The sequence below is a fragment of the Manis pentadactyla genome, chromosome 9 (assembly GCF_030020395.1).
Source record: "Manis pentadactyla isolate mManPen7 chromosome 9, mManPen7.hap1, whole genome shotgun sequence".
NCBI classification, from domain to species: domain Eukaryota; kingdom Metazoa; phylum Chordata; class Mammalia; order Pholidota; family Manidae; genus Manis; species Manis pentadactyla.
The window spans coordinates 14,067,172-14,088,416 of NC_080027.1; the positions used below are offsets into that span (position 1 = coordinate 14,067,172).

General features: G+C 59.2%; 2 protein-coding genes across 5 annotated transcripts in view; one reads left to right on the forward strand and one right to left on the reverse strand.

Annotated features, from left to right (window-relative positions):
• The window catches only part of MACROD1 (mono-ADP ribosylhydrolase 1), a 140,865-nt gene that overhangs the window by 52,237 nt on the left and 67,383 nt on the right, over nucleotides 1-21,245 (forward strand). The gene's annotated exons all lie outside the window — the stretch shown is intronic.
• FLRT1 (fibronectin leucine rich transmembrane protein 1) overlaps nucleotides 1-21,245 on the reverse strand; it is a 72,338-nt gene that overhangs the window by 14,226 nt on the left and 36,867 nt on the right. The window lies entirely within an intron of this gene.

Here is a 21,245-nt window from a genome sequence, read left to right on the forward strand (position 1 = left end):
CCCCCTGCAGGAGCCCCTCTTTGGAAAAGGGCTTTTATTACACATCTGAGAGTGTTAGCTCTGGTTTGAAACCGGATCCAGTTGGGCTCAGCTGCATCTGGGCCCCTTTCTTTGTAGGGCCGAAGGTGGCTGATTTGAGAAATGATTGTTGTCTGGGGCTGTAACAAATAAAAATAAGGGTAGTTTGGGGTGCATGCTTCAATAGGTCCACAGCCCAGACTGGGGGGTCAGTTCCTGCTGGGTGCCCAGCCTGACAGAAGTACATGTGGGGAGAGAGGCGGGGTGCAGGCTGAGGCTGATCGGGTTGACAGGTAAGGGGGGAGGTCTTGGGACAAGCTTCCCCAGGAGCAGGAACCAACAAGCCCTATGGGACGTCGATCCTGAATGGCCAGGGCCTGGTAATTACTCGGGGTGCGAGCAGGCAGGCGGGTAGGGTGCAGCCCCCAGGGAAGGGGCAGGGCCTTGGGCAGGAGGGAAGAGGACAGAATCCCCCAGGAGGGGTGACTGCTGGGCTCCAGCATGAGCTCTTATTGCTGTTACACCGCGTGATTTCATCCAATTATAAATTGTAATTTCTCTATGAAAGCGAGAGAATGGAAAGAGTCCAATGAGGTCATCTGCCTCCCTGGCCAGGGTGAGGATATTGTTTTGTACCACCGGAGGTGGGGGTGGCAGCAGCCGGGCCTCTGTAGTTAGCAAGGATGGCAGCAGGGTCCTGGAGCCCAGAGGTTCCAGCCAGCTGTTCCCCCATGACAGAGAGAAACTGCCTGAGTTCTGCTTTCAAAATTTTGACTCCAGGAAGGCAGCTTGTGGGTCCTTCTGGTGTCAGGCCCTTCCTCAGTCTTTTGGTCAAACACAGCACTCCTATAGCAGCCTGCAAGGCCCCACAGGGCCCTAGCCTTGCCTGGCCCACCGGTCTCGTCTCCCACCACGGCCCCTGATGCCTGGAGCTGGCTCCCTCCAGGCCTTGCCCACACTGTCCCTGCTCCTGCAAGAGAACATCAGACATCACCCCTACCTCCTGTGTCAGGTCCTCTCCCCAGGGTGCATGGGCACACAAACTGTGACCACAATGATGTAATGTCTTGAAAGGATTGTCTCCTTGCTTCAAGGAAGGGACCAAATCTGCTTGTCTGAGGCTGATCCCCAGCACCTGGCTCAGTGTCTTGCACACAGTAGGTGCTTAATAAATGCACTCAGTGAGCTCCCACTCTTCTTCCTCATTTAGAAAACCAAAGGTCTGAACAAGGCTCTTGATGGTTTGTCCAGCTTTGTATATCCTGGGTTCACCTTCCCAGCTGCCCCCCTTCCCTGTGGTCCTGCAAACGTTCCGGGTACCCTGAGTACACCACATGCCCCAGAGCCCATGGAGGCTACTGGGCTCCTCAAGTGTTTCTGCCTCAGATGGTGGTGCCTCCCGGGGTCTGGGATGTGTGTTTGTATCTAATGTGAGCTTGCCGGGTGGAGTGTGGGAGCTGTGAGCTCCTTTTACGTGTGGGTGCCCAATGATGATTGTTAGTACCACCTGCATCCACTGAACAAACAGGGCCCAGGAATAAGTATGTAAATACTCCCTCCTGGCAAACACTGTCAGAGCCGTGGGGTGCCCAGTAGGCACAGTACTAGATCGAGTAAGCCGAGGCCACACGGTGCACACAGTGGTTACATGGGGACTTTCTATGAGGCCAGTCAAGTTGATCAAGGGCAAAATGAATCTGTGGGGTCCCAAGGGTCCAGTAAGCAGGAGCCCCTCTTGGCCCCTGGCCTGTTGGGTTGGCTGTTGGGCTCTCTCCCCACAGCCTCTGCCCACCACCCCTCCCCTCAGTTCCCCACCCCTGGTCTCTGTGTTGGGGTGCCAAAGAACATTTTTGGGGTCAACATAATAAAAGTCTCCATTTGTAAGCACACAATTTTACTTTCTGCCATAAATAACATTATATCTGTATCAAAAGAAATGTGAGAGGGAGAAAGAAAGCCAAGTACACAATTGCCCATCTCTGTAGCACTCTGCATTCGGCCAGATCTGCCCATACATTTGCACCATTTGCAAGGGCAGGAGCATCTTACCTTTTCCCAGGCCACTGCTGCCTTGTAATCTCCCCTGAGCCTTGGGACAACCCAGCCAAGCCGGCAAAGCAGGGAGGACCCTCCCCGATCTGCAGATGCAGTGACACTGGGTGGGGGGACTGTCCTTATTTGCACAACCTGCATGACAGTCAGGGCCTTGAACTCTGGGCTAGTTCCCTGCAGGGTGCCAGGTCTCAGCACCACAGAAACATACCATCAAGCAAACACAAGGCATCCCCCAGGCCCACTGCACCGAGGGACCCTGGGTCCCTCCTGAGGCCCTCTCCTGCAGTCATCCATCCATCCACCCATACATCAGTCCCTCCCTCCCTCCCTCCCTCCCTCTGCCTTTCTGTCCATCTGTTCATCTCTCCATCCATCCATCCATCCACCTACCTATCTTTCTGTCCCTTTGTTCATCTCTCTTTCTCTTGACCCATCCATCCAGCAAACATGTACTGAGTCAACTCACGCTCCAGACACCGTGTACAACATTGGGATCCAAAGAGGATTCCTGTCTCCAGGAGCTTGCAGTCCAGCGGGGAGACCACTGGCACAGAGGGCCATAGCACGGGACTCACACAGGGCACTATGGGAGCCCAAAGCCTGCCTTGCCCAGCCTGCAGTAGGGGGTAGAGGGGTGTGGATTATGGGGGGCTTCCTGGGGAAGCTGATTCTGTGCTGGGGTTCTGGTTCTTGGGTCCTTCAGATTCCCACTCATGATAGCCACATGTGAGCTCACTGCCAAGCTAGGGACAGGCATGGCCAGGTTTCCTCCTGAACACCTGTCTGTCTTCCAGAGCCCACCCCCCACCTTTGGACCTCAGGGACTCCACCTAAAGTAAAAACACTCTTCAACTTTACAGTTCCTGGCTGCCCTGAAGATCAGTACTCACTGACATTAATTCCTATATTAGCAATTAGCCCTCCTGTTTCATTTCAACCTATGGCTCTTAGGGATGGATTATTATGTGTGTGTCATTAGTCAGACACCTGGTATGGGCTGCTGGAAGCCCAGGTGGGCTTTATGGCTGGTGACTTAGTAGAGTGGCATTTTAAATGAACCACATATCCTCCCCCATCCCTGGGCAGAGCTGCCCTGTGGCAAAGAGGGCAGAGTTTAGATCATCGTAAGCAGGTCCAAGCTGGTGCAAGCTCGGAGACCCGGCATTTTCTTTCATTTTGGACTTCCAGGAAGAGGTCAGCATGTGCATGTAACCTGTACAGATGAAAAGGCCCTTTGTGACTCAGACCTTTGTGACTCCAGTTCTGTGACTGCTGACCTCCTCCCACCAGGATGGTGGCCACCCTGCCGTGGGGCCTCTTCCTCTTCCTTCACCGCATTGTGTGGGTCACTCCTCTCTCATGCCGGCATGGACCTGGGGGCTGTCACAGCCACTGCGTTTGCTCTTTCTGGGGACAGAGGGCTTGGGGCCTGAGCCACAGGGCATGGAGAGCTTTTCTGTTTGGACTGTTTCTGTAACAGTCATCAAGGTAGGAAGGGGGTGGGGCAGGAAGGGCAGAGGGAACAGCATATGCAAAGGCTCAGAGATGGGAGGGTGCTTGGTGCAGTGAGGAGGCTGGTGTCCCAAAGCTCTGAGCTAGTAGAGGGCAATGATCTGGGCTGCAGTGGGAGGTGGCATTCTGGCCTGGGGGAAGCTTTGAATGCTCTGCTGAGGGGCCTGGTCTTCATACTGAGGGCATGGGGAGCCAGCAAGGGTGCCCAGGCAGGGAAGACATGATGAGACCTGTGTGGAGAATGGGAGATACAGGGGTATGTGAGTGGGGACAAGTGAGACGCTAGGACAGAGTTCCCAGGAGCAGGGCTGGGTGGGGAACAGTGAAATTGAGGTGAAGGGGCTGACTTGGAGGGCTCCTTGAAGACAGGCCGGGGACTGAGTGGGTTCCTGCCCCTTCCCCTCCTTGCTGTAGGCCTGTCATGGGGCCCCGCGCCTGCTTGATTCTGGTGTGCCCTAGGTGCTGTGGGCAGGGAGGCTGAAGGCCTCTGTAGGGGCTGCATTTGGAGGCCTCAGCTCCTCCCTTCTGCCCTGCCAGTGGCCCCACCCCACCCCCTTCGCACCGGCCCTGGCCCCTGGGCTTGGCGCAGCAAGCAGCGTGGCACCCACTCAGCAGGTGAGAAGGGGCTGAGGAAGAGAGGCTGCAGACGCTGTGCGGACCCCCAGGCTCCACTCTGCTAATCACACGGCTTCCTGACAGAGCCCAGACTCTCAGGGATGCGTGTGGGAGCCAGGCCACAGGCAGCTACGGGAGCCATGCCTCCAGCCAGCATTCTGGACCACTGCCAGCACCCACCCTCAGAGACAGACGGTTGGGGAACTGGGCTGGGCAGTGCCCAGAGCAGAGAAGCCAACAGCTCCAGGGTCCCAGGAGGCTGCTCTTCTAGGACAGAGCTTCTCCATGACAGGATGCCCCTCCCTCCCTCCTGTGTGGGCTGGAGCCAGGAACTGGGGAACAGAGGCAGCCCTGGCCAGAGATAGCCTGGGAATTCACTCCTGTCCCCTGGTGCTGGGCTAGCAGAACAGCCCGGGGACGTGATCAGCCTGGACCCTTGCGCCCCTCTGGGCCCTGCATCCCCTCCCTCACACTGTCTGGGGTCGCCAGACCCGGCTTCGTCAGTTCAGGATGCTGCCCCCACGGCGCAGCAGAGCAAGGGGGAGCCTAGAAAAGCCAAGTGGGCACCGCTGTCCCTGGGCTGCAGCAAGACAGAAAAGAAGGCAGGTGCCTGGAGTGGCTGGGCATTTGAAATCTCCTCCCAACCAGGGCAGTGGCCGGAGGGCTCCCATGCCTGTGGGAGCTGTGGGAGAGGTCGAGGGGGCAGGCCCAGCCAGGGTGCTTTCAGCCTTCAGGGTGGGAGGCCTCGAGGGACCTGCTGATGGCCCTGCTGGTTGGGGGTGTGGGGCACACAGCCCTCCGCAGGCCTGCTCCTCTACCCTCAGGGAGGGGCCAGCCCAGTGGCTCATCTGCCAGCTCAAGACAGGGGACAGGCCCAGGTGTGCTCGAGGTCCTCTGCCCCCTGCCTGCCAGCTCCCAGGAAGGAGGGTCTGTGTTCAGCCCCGGGGAGGCCTGGGGATGATGAGTCTGCTGCTGCCAGCCAAGGCCAAACCTTTCTCAGGAAATTGGCTGCTTTTGCTGGCAGAGCAGTGCTATGTGTCCCTAATGCCTGGGCCCTCGGCTGAGGCAGGCGATGGGAACCAGAGACGGAAGGCCCTGTCACCTCTTGGCCACCCTGCCTCTGCGTGTTCTCACTCGGGGCCCCTTAGCCACCCGAGTTACAATATGAGCCCTGCGTGGTCCGTACTCTAGCTCCGAGTTGATATTTGTAGCAGCCCTTTGCCAGTATGCCTGATGGGCTCAGGGCCCTTGGGGATCAGGGCTGCAGGCCCCCCAAGGGGATGGTCAACGAACTTTCAGAACCCAGGCTGGGCTCAAGGGGTGTCAGCTCCCCCTCTGCGTCCCCCTTCCCTCAGCCCAGTCCCCAGCCTCAGATACCTTCAGGGAGACCTAAGCCATATGGCTGTAAGCAGGTGCCAGGGCCTAGGGTCCACCCTGGGGACCACCAGCACCCCTTCTCCAGCCACTGTATCCAAAATGCCAGTCCTCCTTAGACCTGCCCCCCTGACCACGCTCAAAGCCACGAGCTGGGGATTTCAGGCCACACACCTGCGTCCTCCAAGTTATCTGGGTGTGGCTGGTGGAGGCTGCCTTTTCTCTCAGAAATGTCCACTTTCCTCCCACCAGCTGTGCCAGCCTCTGGCCCTCAGGGACAGACACCCTCTTGCCTGGCTCCCCTGGCTCTCCGCTTCCCTGCACCAGCAGAAGCCCGTGCCAAGGGATTTTTGCGTCCGTGTTGGAAATCTCCCACCCCTCCTCCTTCCTGTAAACAGGCTTTCTGGCCAAAGTGATGCTGTGCGCCTGGGCCGGGCGGCCAGACTTTGTTAATATTTACAGTGAGTGGCTCAGGAAGCTATTAGCTTCCTTTTCTTGTTAATTGAAAGAGGAGAAAATGGTTGTAACACTTCAAAAGGACTTAAAGCACAGCCTGAGAGACCAGACTTGGGAGGAGGGGAAAAAGAGAGAGAGACTACCTCAAATAAACAGAGGAAGCCCACACATCATGCGAGGGTGGACTGACGTCCCTTCTCCATCTCTGCAGACGCCTGGCTTTCCTCTGAGGTTTCCTCATTGCCACTTATTGTATATTTTCCTTTTCATTTGGGACTCTGCCTTAAGGAGAGATGGAAGAAGAAAAAGGATTCTCAGCCCACTCTTGTTAATAATGAGGTTCTTTGAAGCCGTGGCTGATGAGGCCCCTGCTACCTTTGCTCCTGGGGTGCACAGGACCTGGCCCTGCTGCACACACAGCTATAGGCCCAGGGGCTGCGCTGACCTGAGGCCACCAAAACCCAGGCATTTGCCTTCCAGAATGCAGGCCCAGGCAGGGGCACTGGGCTAGAGGGATTCCAGGCACATGACTTGGTATGACCTGGGGGATGCATTTGGACCCCAGGGACAGCCAAGGATGCCATGTCGTGGTGGGGGTGGGGACTTCCTGAATTCTGGTAGATGAGCTGGAGGTCCAGCATTGCCTGGCCTCAACCTCCCCAAGCCACTTTTCCTAGAGATAAATGATCGTTCCCGTTGTACCAGCACATTCAGTTTCTGGACTCCACCGCATGGTGTAAGCAACCATAATGTTTCTGCCAATCTCCCTGCGGTCATATAGGAGTGAATTGGGTGACTCCAAAGGTCTTCACTCCTGGAGCCTGCCATTCACTTCTAGCTGACAAGTGTCCCCTCCTCCAGGAAGACTTCCCTGAGCCTCTCTTGTCCCCAGCCTGCTTTAGAATGGCCTCTCGGGCTCCCCTGGCACTCTACTCTCTATCAACCTGGCCTTTTTGGCCCCTGCAGAGAAGGGTGGCTGATTGTACCAGACACAGAGGGGCCCAGCTCCCGCCTGCTGGTTGGGCTGCATTGAAGAAGGGTCAGACTGAACACTGAAGGAGGCCATCTCCACCCTGCCCCCTCCCTGCCTCTGCCTGCTCGCTTCTGGACCCCACCTGCACAGCTACACTGCAGGACAGGAGGCCCAGGGAGCAAGCAGTGGGCCAGGCGGGGATGGGACTCTCGGGGGATGTCCTCAGCTTTCTGGATGGCTGACCCAGAGGAAGAAGGTGAGCCTGTTCTGCGAGGGAACTAGAAGGACCAGGAGGGTTGTACTAGGAGGGATTCAGTTAAGGAAGAAATCTGTACCAGGCAGATGCCAAAGATAGGCCAGACTGAGCATCAGGCGGGGGCCTAACAACCCAGGCGGGGGCCTAACAACCCATCGGCCATGCCGCCCCTTCCTCTGGCTAACCACCCCTTGGCCTAAGTCCTCCTTCTGGGGCACCCTCGCCCTGGTCCTTGCACCCGCCAGCCTGGACTCAGTGGTCTTCCCTGCCCCACCCTCCCCTGGCTGTGAGCCCTTAAGTGCAGAGGCTGCGGGAGCAGAAGAGACAACAGCCACAGCTCCCTTGGGTGCATTCTGACAGCCACCCAGGCATAGGGAGCTCAGTGCTTTATGTGGATATTTCTACAACTACATTAGCAACCCAATATCAAGTCTGAACAGCACTATTCATACCAAACCCACAGGCACGGTTATCCTGTTCTCAGTTCTCCACCTGAAGAAACAGGTATTCCAGAGGCTGGCCAAGGTCACATAGCGGGTCGCTGCAGAGCCTGAACGCAACCCCACTCTTGTCTTGATTCTATGCCTGTCCCTGTGTGGCCAGGCGCTAGAGGCTGTGCTCAAACAGATGCAGGCTGTGGGCTGAGCTTCCTCCCCGGGTTCAGGGCACATTAGCATGTTAAAGGCTCTGAGAAGTCCAGTAGTAAAGATACCAGTTTAATTCTGTTCACTCCAGCGGTTACCTGTTAACCCCCCAGGAGTTTGGTGTTCTTCAAAGCACGCTTTGGCAGAAGCCATATGGTGTTCAGGTACCCATTTAATCAGTCTTTGGTAAGTGCCTGCTGTGTACCCGGCAGTGGCCATGTGCCAGTGACATGAAGTGGTGAGGACAGCTGTGTGTTCCTGCCTTTGTCTCCCAGCTCCTAGCTTGGAGCCCAGCACCCAGGAGGCACACCCATCTTCAGCAGAGGAAGCCGAGTGACAGGGAAGGGACGAGTGGACGAGCTGGGCTGGGGCCGCAGGTCCTGGCCACACACAGTCTCCGCCCCGACTGCCCCCATGCCCTCCTCCAGTCCTGACCCAATGCCAGCCCCTCTGGCCGCGCCCGGCCTCCACCTTCCCCTTGGCAATGCGAGGACGCAGGCTGGAAGCAGCCTGTCCCTGGAAGGCCCAGCACACCTCACGGGTGGGCCAGAGGCCTCTGCCCACCCCAGGGCCCCCACCAGACACAGCATCTCTCCCTCCCCCTCCCAGCCTGGTGGCTCTGGCCTTGACATGCCAGTCGCATCCCCCGGCCCTGAGTGGAATACTAATTCTCCCAAGATGAAACCATCCATGTTTAGTTCTTTTTAAGAGCCAGGCAGAAAGAAAAGATAAGAAAAGGTGTGGCACCAGTGGAGGAAAGTTGGAGCCCTCCAAAGCTCTCTCCCCAGCTTCTCTGGGCAGCTGGTCTTAAGAAGGCGAGGTGCCACCAGCCACCCCGGGCCCACCCTGCTGCCCCTAATACAGGTGGGGTGGGGGTTGGCCCACTTTCTGATGGATGAGGGGCTAGGCAGGGCCCTGGCTGGCCTTCTGAATACACCCAGGCATGCTGTTGGTCCTGCCTTGAAAGGGTTGTTTTTTGAGGCCCTCAGGAGGGAGCCCCCTTAATTCAGAGTGGGCAGCCAGGAGGTCTCTCCCCTGTTGTTTGCATATTAGGTTTCTGTCCAGCCCCTGTCAGAAAATGGCTGGCCTGGGAGAGGGGGGCAGGGGGAGCCCGCCAATGCTGGGTGACCTTGGGCGAGCCCTCCCTCGACCCCTCTGGGCCTCAGCTGCCTCCGTGGAGCGCTGGCGTGCGGGCTGTTACAGGGAGGTCAGGTGGTCACAGCCTGAGGTCAGAGGCCGGGGGCCGAGCCCCTCATGCAGCTCCAGGACTGTGCTCCTTGGGGCCAGCATGTCAGGTCTGAGATGGAATAACGAGGGGACCTGCCTCACAGGCCTGTGGAGAGGGTTAGAGGCCATGTGAGTGCCCTGAGGGCCAGCCTAGCACGCTGGCACACAAGTCAGCACCCAGTAAAGCATCTTCCCCTCGTCCTCTCGCAGCCCCTGCCCCCCCCAGCACGGCCCCGGTTGGTGGTCTTAGCTTGGTGCCGCCTGACCTCCCAACATCCTGGTTTAATGTCCTAATGCCCCCAGAGGGAGAATGAAATTGGAGTGGCAGGAAACATGACAGAACAAGAAGCATGATGAAATCAGCTGCATAAACTATGAAATGCAAATCACAGCCCTGCTCCTTGCATGGCAGGGTGAGTGCTGGCAGCCGCTCCTGCCCTCGCCCTCCTCACCTCCTGCAGGCCCTGGGGGAGACCACTCTGGTGCCCCCGACTCTGGTGCTGTTTCTGCTCTGGAGGACCCCTTGGGTCGGACTCGGGCTGGACCCGTGCTGGGCTCCTCCCCTGCCCTGCCCTCTCCTGGTCCACCTCCTCCTGGGGGTCCCACCCGAGACCAACCCCACCCCACTCAGTGGAGAGGTGACTGCTGCATGTGCCCCATGCACTCTTGCTACGTCTCTGCCACAGAGCGTGACCTGAAGCGGTGAGGGTCCAGGCCTGCGTGGTGCAGCACGCCCCCTGCCCACCCTCTCTTCTCCAGCTGTGCCCTGACTTCCACTTCCTCGCTCATCCCAAGCACTGGATCTCTGGCCTCCCCCCCCAGTGCCCACGCCAGCCCACACAGCCACCTGTGAGCATGGAGCTGGTAGAGGGAGGGTGACTCCAAGCAAATGTGGTTTTTTGGCCACCTCCCCTCTGCTGCGGGGGCCGTGCCATAAATTATTATCGATCCAGTGCCGGCCCAGGCTGGAGACGCGATGGGGAAATAAAGCACTGGGCTCAATAATTGTGCCCTGCTGCCCGAATTTACTTATTTGTGGCTTTCCTACCCACTGAGAAGTGTGAGGATAAATCACTGCTGACCATTAGGCTCCCTGAAGGGAGCAACACCCTCCCTCAGATCCCTTTCCCCAGGATGGGCAGGGGCTGGGGGCCCGTACGCCCATCCATCTACCCTGCTGGGTCTGCGTCCATGTCCCAGCACCTCTCCTGTGTGGAGTCCCCGTCCTACCCCACCAGGTAGTGGGCTCTTCCGTGTTACAGATGAGGAAACTGAGGCTCAGCGACATTAGGTACCTGGCTCCGGGCCTAGGGTGACCCATGGGTCCTGGTTTTCCCAGACCCTTCCCAGTTTTAGCACAAATCCTGGGCAACCTGGAACAGTTGGTCACCCAACCCTAGTCTCACGGGTGGCAAACAGCAGGCAAGGCCGGGGCCCCGCTCTTCCCCACCCAGAGCCAGTGGTGCGCTGAACTGATGCGAAATGCCTGTGTTTTCACCGTCACCCGGCTGCACATCTTTCCAAGGCCTGCTGGACTTTGAAAGGCTGCCTTCCCAGGGGAGCAGAGCCTGAGACAGGGGTCCAGTGCCCGAGTATTCAAGAAAAACCTTGACTTGGCCATGGGGAGCCGTAGCAGCAGCTCCGAGGGCCAGAGGAAGCCAGGTGGAGTATGGACACCCCGGCTGCATCCCCCTCTCGTAGGGCAGCCCCCTGTACTGCCTCAGCTGCTCTTTCTGGGTCAGGTAACCATTGTCTCAGGCCTGCACGGCACAGAGCCTCCCCTCCTCTGCTGGTCTCCCTAACCCTGCCCATGAGTTTGTGAACAGCCCCTTCAACCTGCTCTGACCCCCTACCAAGTAATAACAGAATGGCTGCTTCCACCTTCTGAGTGCCTACTGTGTGTCGTGCACATTCAAAGTCTTTAACTGTCTGCATTGACTGTTTCATGATCTTAATGACCCTATGAGGGAGCATATTGTTCCCATTTCACAGATGAGGCAGCTGAGACCCAGAGAGGTCAAGTGACTTGCTCTGGGCCACGTAGCTGATAAGGGCGGCCTGGCTTACTGTGCTGACGGAAACACTAAACCCAGAGAAGAGGGATTCAAGGCCAGGAGAGGCAAACTACAAAGAGCTTATGTGACATGGAGCCGTTGGGACTGAGGCGTCACACAGCTCCCCTGCACGAGGGCGTCGTCGGCCTGCTTTCCTGGTAGCAGAGGAAGGAGAGGCTGGAGGTCACTGAGTGCCCATTGTCTCATCAGCCAAGGCTGCCCTTCCCACACCGCAGCCCTTCAAGGAGCGCGTCTGTGCCTCCCTTTCACAGGTGGCAGATCTGAGGCTCCCGGAGCACCGTGTGCAAAGTCTGGCTGCCTCCAAGGGGCAGAGTTAGGGCTAGGCCTGGCCTCGCTCTCTACCCCCTGGTCCCTGCTGCTCCTCCCCAGCCCTGCCTGGCAGCTGAGCCTCCTGACGCACAGCCCCTCCGTCTCCTGGCTACAGCTCCCTGGGGCGCCTGCCTGGTCCCTGCCCAGGGGAGGCAGTCACTTGGACTCACCGGGAGGAGTCTCCAGGGGGCTCTACTTTATTTTTGCCCAGCACTTTCTGAGTAACAGTCTCCTGGGCCCTGGGGAGGGACAGGAGAGTCACAGGGGCCCAGGGGCCTATGGGAGGAGTGAGAGGAGGCCAGGAGAGGGGCAGTACTAATGGGGGACCTGCCTGTCTAGCCATGCGAGGTGACCTCTGGCAGCTCCCTCCGCAGCCCCTCAAACAGCTGAGGCCTGGACTCCCCTCCTGACACAATCTAGGCCTCTCCCTCCCATCCCTCACCTAGGAAACAAGGAGCTAAGCCCTTGTCTGCCCTTGCCTGTGCCCCCTCATCTTCTCAAACGGCCCAAGGAAAGTGGCCAGTGGACCACCGCAGCACAGAGAAGGCTGCACTGGGCCAGGCGTCCAGCCACCAGCCAACTATATCCAGGCTGCAGGGGTGAGGCTGGCAGATAGCTGGCACTGGCTGTGCCCACTCCCCAGACTGTGGTCACCTTGGGTTATCAGTGGCAGTGTCTGGCAGCCTGGGACCTAGGTCACTGCCTCCAAACCCAGACCTCTAGGAAGGGGTGGGCGGGGGGGGGGTGCCCAGCTTGACCTTCCCTGTTCTAGTTCCCAGGGAACGCGGCTTGCTGGGTGGGAGCCAGACACACCCTCCCTGGCCTAAGCCCTCCCTGTTGCCCTGAGCAGGAGCCCCAAGGGGAACAGGGGTTGTAGGGAGCTGGCCTGACCTACTGGGAGTGTGGGGCAGCCGGTGGAAGGGGACGGGGGAGGTCTGGGTGATAAGCCCGTGAAGGGGCAGCTCCCCTGCCCTAATCTGCTCCCACGGCCCCTCCCCCAGCAGCAGCGGCAGCATGCCCCTTCCTTGGGGGCTTCCTGGCCTGCACAGGTGCGCTTCTGCCAGACCCACAAATCCCAGGCCTCACTTAACTGCACCATCACTTATTTGAATGCCTTTGTGGCACACATTTGGATGTGGGTGAAATATGGCCCCGCATCGTCTGCTGGTGGGGATGTTAATTGTGCGCCGCTGGTGGAGGACAAATATGTATTTGGAGGGTATAGATCACCGTGGCAGCTGCCCTGGAGGAGGCTGCATGGCCGCTGTGTGGGTAAAGGCCAGCAGAGCACGGTGGGAGTAGGCAGGGCCCAGGGATCGTGAAGGGTGGAGAGCAGGCCTGGGGTGAGCCAGCCACCCTGAATTAGCACCCAACATGTTCCAGGGTGGCATCAGCTGGGAGATGTGGAGGCCCAGGAAAGGTTTTCTACACAGAAAAGGCCTCTTTGGCTTTTCTCTTGGGAGGAGAGAGGCCAGGGTCAGCCTCTGCAGGGTCAAGGGAGGGCTGGCAGGCTCCCTCCCGCCGCTGTTCCTGGCACAGGCGGGAGGAGGGCTGGAGGGCCAACCACTGCTCCTAGGCTGCCTGGGATCCGGGTGTCACAAGGCTGTCGTCTGTACTGTGGGCCTGATATTCCTCCCTGCCTGCCTTCCCTAAACGTGGATTGAACAGGTACAGTCAGCACGGGAGTGAGCAGGCGGTGAGCAGGCAGTGTGGAGAGAAGCCCATGTCTGGGCGGTGGTAGACGGCCGGTGTCTGTCATGGGGGCCTCGTGGGAAAGGTCTGGACTTCACCCTGAGGACAGCGGGATGCCACCGGGGAGAGTGAAGGAGGAGGGGCAGAGGGGCAGGCTAGGATTCGAGGGTAGAAAGCTGGAGGGGAGGGCTACTGCCCCCAGTGCACTGTTCTGTCCTCCTGCCTGGAGGGTCACAGGGCACAGGGTGTAGAGATGGAAAGTTCTCCAAGCCATGCACTTGTTAGTGTGGCTGGCTGTGTGCACTTTTCACCTCCACAAAAATAAACAAGGAAGGAAAGTGTCCCACTGACCCTGCATGGGGTCTGGGGCTGGGGGCACACACTGCCGGGCCCTGCCTCTCAGCCAGGATGCCTGCCCTGCAGTGCGCCAGGGCAGGGGGGCAAAGGAAGGCAGTCTGTAGGCTTGTGGGTGGCAGCAAGGCCACGCACCATCTACCGGGGCAGGGGCTGTCACACAGGAAGGGGCACCCAACCCACCAGTCTGATGGGGCTGGGCTGGTGATGGCCCCCAAGAGGAACCCACCTTCATTGCCCCTGGGGATTTAACTACCTCACCTCCCTTATTCCTTCCCACATCCCGACAGGGGACCCTATTACTCCCCCACCACAGAGCTAACCGAACTGAGGCTCAGAGAAGTCGGAAGCTGACCTAAGCTGACCTGTCTGGGAGGAGGCAGAGCTGGATTTGAACCTGGGCTTTTCTGATAACGGAGCTTCTACCTGGGGCAGCCAGGTCAGGCCCGGCGGCTGGCAGCTGGCGGGCACCCAGGCCTGTCCTTGTGGACTGCCTCTTTTCCTGGAGGCATGCAGCCCCACTGCCCCACAGCTACACAGAGCATCGGATAAGGCTGTCCCCGGGCGGCCAGGCTACAGCGCGCGGTAGGCCAGGAGGTGGCAGGGGCGGACTCAGAAGACTTATGAGCTGGCTTAAAATTTAATTTGGGTGGAAGATCCTGGCCTGCTGAGCCGCTGCCCCAGACAGATAGCCTCATCCGCCAATCCACCCCTGAGCCCCATGGTTGGGCCTGGGCCCAGGGCCAGCCTTCCCCTTTCCCTCCCTCCCTGGGAGGCAGGCCACCACCCGCAGTGGAGAAATCACAGCCCTGAATTTGATTTGGGGCCTCAGCCCTGTTTGCACTTCAGCTCGAAATTGAACAGAACAGAATCAGCTTTGGGCCAAACTGCTTTTGCTGGGGCCTCCCTGCAGGGCCTACGACAGCGCTGCCTCTGGGGAAGGTGGCCGTGGGCACCCCACCTGTCCCCTCAGATGTGCCCCACCTGGCTGCCCTCTGCCCCCAGCATCTGATCCTCCTTGGGGTCCGACTGCCGGGACTTGAATTCCAGACACACTAGGGAATATCATGTGAGTGAGTGAACCACTAGGAATCTCAGTGTCCTCATCTGTAAAATGGAACCAACTGCTACTAGCTGACATACTGTGAAGGATCAGACAGGTGCTTGCATGTGGTCCCGTCCTGCTTGTCCAGAGGCAGCGCACACGGAGAGGGTGCGGGGGGCTTGCAGAACCTAGAAGGGTGTTCAACTTTTTAATAATCCTGTGGTCTTGCTCCCCACCAGGGCCAGGGTATTACCTCTTTGGACCTAGTGGTGCATGATTTGGGTTTGTCCAATCTAGCTGGATAGTGGCAATGCTGAAGTCCTTAGGACATGAGGCATGCGGCCCAGGCCAAGGCCAAGCCATGGGTACCCAAGCAGCCCTGGGACAAGCCCGTTCCCTTGGCTGACCTGCCTGCATGTTCCCAGCCCCGTTCTCACCGTTGCCACTTATTGGGTCCCTCTTAGCTGTTCTTCTGCCTGGACACTGTGTACCCATTTTACAGAAAAGGAAAGTGAGGCTCTGAGAGGTGAAGAAACTGTCCAAGGCCTCAGTAGAGGTTAGCAGGGGTAACGCAAGTCCAGGTCCCTTGTCCTGAGCTCACGCTCCTCCCACTGCCCCTAGCAACTTCTCTGCAGCCTGCCAGCTCCCGTCCCAGGCTGGGGTTACAGGGACAGAGGGAGGTAGATGTTGAGGCAGCTCAGGCAGGGCAGGAGATGCTGAGGGGGAGCAGGAGCATCGCCCAGGACTCTGGCATGCTCTCTGCTCTCTGCCTCTCTCACTCACTCGCACTGCCACTGGCAGGAATCCAGGCCCCGGAAATAGCCGTGTCACCTTCCGAGGCTGAGTTCTCGGAGGAGTCTATGATGAGGGAGGCTGCGGTAATCCAGGACGGCAGAAGGCGCGTGTGCCCGTGCACACACAGTACCCTGCACGCAGAACTAGGGCCAAGTACTGAGGTGGGGACAGGGCCCCCTGGGGGTCTCTTTTGCCCTTTGGTCACCCCCCAGGAATGTGGGGTCCTTCTTTCAAACCCACTGGGACCTGGAAGCCTGGACTCAGCCTCCCTCAACTGTACCAGCCAGTCCCCTGCCTGCTCCAGTCCGTGCTGGAGGGCCCTGCATCCCTTGCCTGGGGACTCATCTCTGTCCCCTGCAAGTGCTGAGCTAATCCTCCCAGTGTGCTCCCAGGGGTGGAGGGATTAATGTGTCAACAGATTTGCATTATAACAGGGCGTCAAGGTCTCAGTGCTAAGAAGTGAGCAGTGCGCGGTGAGGAGCCAGGCACTGACTCTCCCAAGCCCCATGTACGCACGCACGCACGCACACCCTGCATTTCAGTGTATGGATGGTTTAATTCGCTTGTGTTAATTGCGCTGGCCACACTCCCACCTGCACTGGGCGCTCACTCTCACCCAGCAGCCTCCTGGGCCACTGCCCCACTCCCCAGCAGCTGCTACTGGTCAGCCCCTGACTCGCCCTGGACCTTGGGAGCCCCATTCTTGTGGCTGGGTGCCTGGGGAACTCCCACCCCACACTTCCAGTTCTGACTGGTTGTGCCATCTCCTGTGGCCCTCTTATTATTTACTTGTACACTTATGTATTCCTACGTCGTTCTGCGAGATTTGTGGCAGCTTACGGAAATACAACTTAATTCAAGGATCAAGAGGAGGGAGTGCGGTGGGATGGGAAACCCTAGGCGCTAAAGCAAGTGGGCTTGGGTTCAAATGTTGCTCTTTATTTACTTATGTTTACTGTGGAGTCACTTCGCCTCTCTGAGCCTCAGGTTTCCTCACCTGTAAAATGGGGAGACTGACGCCCCTCCAGTGGGGTGTAATGGGATGAAATGAGAACATGCCAGGGGACACTGAGCCCTGCTTGGCCATGGGAGGTGCAAACAGCACCTGGAACTGTTACGCTCAGGACAGCTGGGGCTGGACGGGAAATGTGGTGCCTCGGTGGGTCAGCGAGGTGCCTGCCTTCAGACCCTGGTGAAATCTGAGCTGAGGGCAAGAAGCCTGAGCAGGGGTCTCAACCTTCTCAAATGCTGAGGTCCAGGAATCCTCCCAGATTCCTCTTGGAGGGGGAGCCCTTGGGTGACACCCCAACACCCCGCCTGCCCTGTATGGGGTGCCCAGAAGTCTGGGGTTCCAAGCCAGGGACTCACATTCTTCCATCTAGTGCCTCTTCCCAGAAGTGAGGTCTTCAGCCCCTGGCCCCTGAGCCTCACCCAAATCTGAACCCCACTTTGGCCTTGAGCTCTGACCCCCAAGGCCTTGTTTCATTCCCCTGCCCCCTGCTGCCCCCAAGCTCCAACCACACTTCCTCCAGGAGGAATTCCCAGCCTGCCCTGAGTACATCCCTGCTTCCTCCCAGCTATCAACTGCTCCAGGCCCCACCCTGTCTTCAAGGGCTTCCTCAAATCATCCTTCTCCCAGCAGGGGCTCCAGGCCTTCAGCCTGGAGGGGCCGAGGGAGACAGGTACAGCCCCCTGCTCCACAGGCCAGCCAGGCCTCTCTGGGGCACACAGAGCAGGCCGAGACCCCCATCCCTTCCTGCACACAGCGCCTCTGCCCCAGCCTGTGGAGCCTCCGGGGCTCACACAACTTTGTAATCCTGTCCTGTGAGGCAGCCGTCTGCTCCGCGAATGGCTAATTTATTGACACAGCTGTGGGGACCACATGCCCTTCAGCACACACCAGGTGGGACATGGTGCCCAGGAGAGAGCCAGGCAGTCCAGAGGGGCGTAGAACTCCCCACTGCTGGGCCCCCAGCTCCACAAGCGGCCCCTGGAACCGTGGCCTTGGTCTTACAGTCTGTGGATAGGGGAGAATGGACCCTGTGCCTTTCACTCAGTCCCCTCAAGGCCTCCCCTGCGGGCGGCGGGCTGTGACTGCCCACCGGTGACTGTACCATGCCCCTTCGCCCCACCCTGGAGAGCTCTCCTGTCACCACACGACAGGGCTGTCCCAGGTGGCTCTGCAACACCTTGGATTCCCCTGGAGGCCCCCCACCCTCCCTGGTTCTGAGAGGTCCTCAGTAGTCTGTGTCTGTGCAGTGGGCACGTGGAGGGGGGACGTTCCTCTGGGAAGGTAGGTGGGTTCATGGGAAAGGGCCTGTTTCTGCTTCATAAATGCGGTCCTCCCTTGTCAAGCAGGCACCCAAGGGGCATCTCCTTTTGTACCCTCACCACTTCCCTTTGGCTCAGGTGCTTATTTTTGTCCCCATTTTCAGAAGACAAACCTCAGACTTCTTTTTAGGGTGATGAAAATCTGGAGTTAGATAGAAGCAATGGATATACAAAAAAATCACTGAATTCTACACTTCAACAGGGCAAATTTCATCATATGTGAATTTTATCTCAGTAAGAGAAGCGAGTTTGAACTAAGCTTATAAAGAAACATCCCAGGCTCAGGGAGGGGAAGGAACTTGCTCAAGGTTTCCCGGGAACAAGTAACACAGCTGAGATTGCACCCGGGTCATTTTGGCACTTCCACGATACCACCCTGCTGCCTTCATTTGTAACGGAAGACGAGCTTTAATCTTGTTCCTCCCGCACTCGAGAACCTCCACGGGCTCCCTGTCGTTCCTTCCTTGGGCCCAGGTGCTGCTCCAGGCCTGGCTACACCTCCGGTTGGAAGTGTCTCCTTCCTCCCCACCCCCACGCCACATTCCCCCAAGAATGGGCCCTTCTCCCTCCCACCACCCAGGCCTGCCTGTGCCAGCCTCACCCGCTCCACCTATCCCTTCCCTCCAAGGGTCTCAGTTCCCATAGGAACCTGCCAGGGCCTCTGGGCCCAGCCTCTGCCTCTCCTGCCCACCTCCCACCCCAGCCCCTCCATCTCTCTGTCTCGGCCCCCCTGGACTTCTGACTCTTCCATGACAGCTGCCCTCTCCCTCGCCTTCCAGGCTTTGCCCTCCCTGGTCCCTCTGTCTTCTCATGCCCGGCTCCCCCCAGCCAGCCCCCTCTTACTCCTCCTCCCTCTGATCTTGCCCTTCCATGCCGCCCCTGGCCCACCACCACTTGGTTACTTGCTTCCTGCCTGTAAGTTCTCGCTCCAGGTCTGTCTCCTCCTTTAGGCATAAGCTCCCGGAGAACAGACTGGGTCTCATTCCCAGAGCCGGCACTCAGAGGCACCCAGCCGAGGGGCCCGGGTGGCTATTTGGCAGAAGCAGGAAGAGGCCACGGGCCCCTTACTCACACTCAATGGCCAATGAGCCCCTTTAGGACAGCTGAGCCCAGCCTCTTCTCTCCTACCTGCCACTGGGGCCCTGCTCCAAGCACCACCTCCCCCTGCCGGCTCTGCGTTCTGACCCCCCCGAGGCCAGAGCGAAGCTCTGCAAACCCAAACCCACTGCAGTTCTCCCCCTGCAATAAATCCCAGCTCTTCACCAGGGTCCACAGGACCTCACTCACCGCCTTCCCACACACTGCCTCTCCTTTCTGTGCTGGAACCTGCCCAGTCCCTCCCTGCTCTGGACTCTTGCTGTTCCCTCTGCCGGGACAGCCTCCCACGCTGGCCTCTGCAGCAGTGTCACCTCCTCAGAGGGGCCTCCCTCCCTGCCATCACCCCATCTGAAACCACCCAGCTCTTCCGTCACCGCTGGGTCCCCCTGCCAGAATCAGGCCCCGGCACCTGAAGCGCCTGCTTGGCACATGTTCACAGGAGGACCGATGAAGGACTGTCCCGCCCAGCTGAGAGCAGAGAGGCATCTCCACGGCCCCATGGCCTCCTGCCAGCAGGAGCTGAGTGCACTGGGCACACGGCCCTGGGACTGGCATCCAGTCCTTCAGCCGCCCTGCAGGACCCCCTGGGACCCAGGGCCATGCTCATGCCACTGCCCTCCCAGACGGCTGCCCCTCCTGGGCATCCCTCCGAGGCTGCCGAGGGAGGCCGGGGCGGAATAACCAGATTAGCCTAAGCGGCTCCTCTTGTTTCCCCGCATAATTGGATTGAGGCCATGTTTCGGTGCAGCTGCATTTAATATCATGATTCCAGGCCGCCTCCCATGGAGGAGGGACATGGCTGGGACTGGGCAGGGCTCCGGGCTTGAGAAGAGGCCAGGGCAGGGCCTCACATACCTGATCAGTGCAGAGGGAGTGTGCCCATCTCCCGGAGGGCAGTGTCCTTCTGGGCTGGGCGCAGTGCCGGCATGAGGAAGGGGGGAGGGGAGGACTGACTCCAGCACCCACAGGCCAGGTGCTCAGAGCATGCTCTGCATGTGGCCGTGGGCCAAGGGCATGCCAGAGGGGCCAGGCTGCTCAGAGCCAACTCGGGGCCGCCCGGACCTGGGGTATGGGGACAGCCTCCCCTGGACCCCCGTCTGAGAGACCCAGGAAAGGAGAGGAGGTCCTGGGGTCTAAACATACATACTGTTGCCACCATTCAGGGCCAGAGTGGATTCCTGAAGCCCACCCACTGCCACGGGAGGCCCTTGGCCCAAGGGGCCAAACAGCAGCCCTCTCAGGCCCTGGGCAGCCCCAGGCCCGGGTGAGCCATGGATTGGTGGGGTCCTGCCTCAGCAGTGTCGGCCCAGTGCTACGCCCAGGCAGTGACACCAGCTGGAGGCCCCTACCCCAGACCTGTGCTTCAATGGCAGTGCCTCCAGAGACCAAGGGAAAGGGGTATGTGTGCGTGCCAGTGTGTCCACCAGTGTCTGGGCTGAGCATGTGTGTGTGTGTATGAGAGAGCAAGGAGCCCCTGTGCCCCCCACCTTCCCATCAGCAGCCTGAAGCCCAGCCATGTCTCCACAATGCCCATCAGCAGCTGCCCATCAGCAGCTGGATCCTGGGTCTTTAAAGACCAAGAAGCTAAAAAAAATTGAGTATAGGGCACAGCTGGGGAGGGCACGAGGCCAGCTCTACGACAAGGTCCCTGCGACATCCTTCCAGGAGGTGTGGCCCAGGAGGTATGGCCCTGACCCCACCCAGGCCGGGGGCGGGCACTCCCAGCTGCTGGAGAGGGCACCTGTTGGGCGGAGGACTCACGTGGTGTGGCAGGTGGCTCCTCCAGGAGGCTCAGGCGCAGAGCAGCTTCCCCATCAGTGGGAGGGGTTCAGGCCCATGCAGGGCTGGGGAGGCACACCAGGGTCAGGGACCCTGGCTGGGGTCTGTGGACCCCTCACCCAACCCCATCCTCCTCCCCGGTCCCACCGCTCCCATGGCTGGAGGGCGACGGCTCCCATCCATCATTCAGCCCTATTTTTAGGAGGTGATAACCCAGCTGTGAAAATTCGCTCCCTGCAGATCCCTCCCAGTGAGGAAGTCTAAGCCTGAAGCCGAGGAGCTGGGCGAGGGCGGGGGTGTGAGGAGGAAAGGGGTGCGGCGGGGCGAGCTGGAAAGGAGACCCGCAGGCCTTGCAGGGGCAAGAGGGGCGCGGAGCAGCTCTGCTGGGCTGGGGGGCCGGGAAGGGGCTCCCCAGCCTGGCCTCCTGCGGCAGCCCACTGGGTGAGAGGGCTGGGCGTCCAGGGCCGGGGCCTCAGCTTAGCTCTGCCAGTAGCAAGCCTGCCTGGACCTCGGTTTCCCTGACTGTGAAGTGGGCTGTACTCTCCCATTACAGCCTGGCTCTCACCTCCTGGGGTCCTTTCTACCTCTTGTTTGTAGGGCTGACAGATCAAATACAGGAAACCACCTAAGTGTCTAT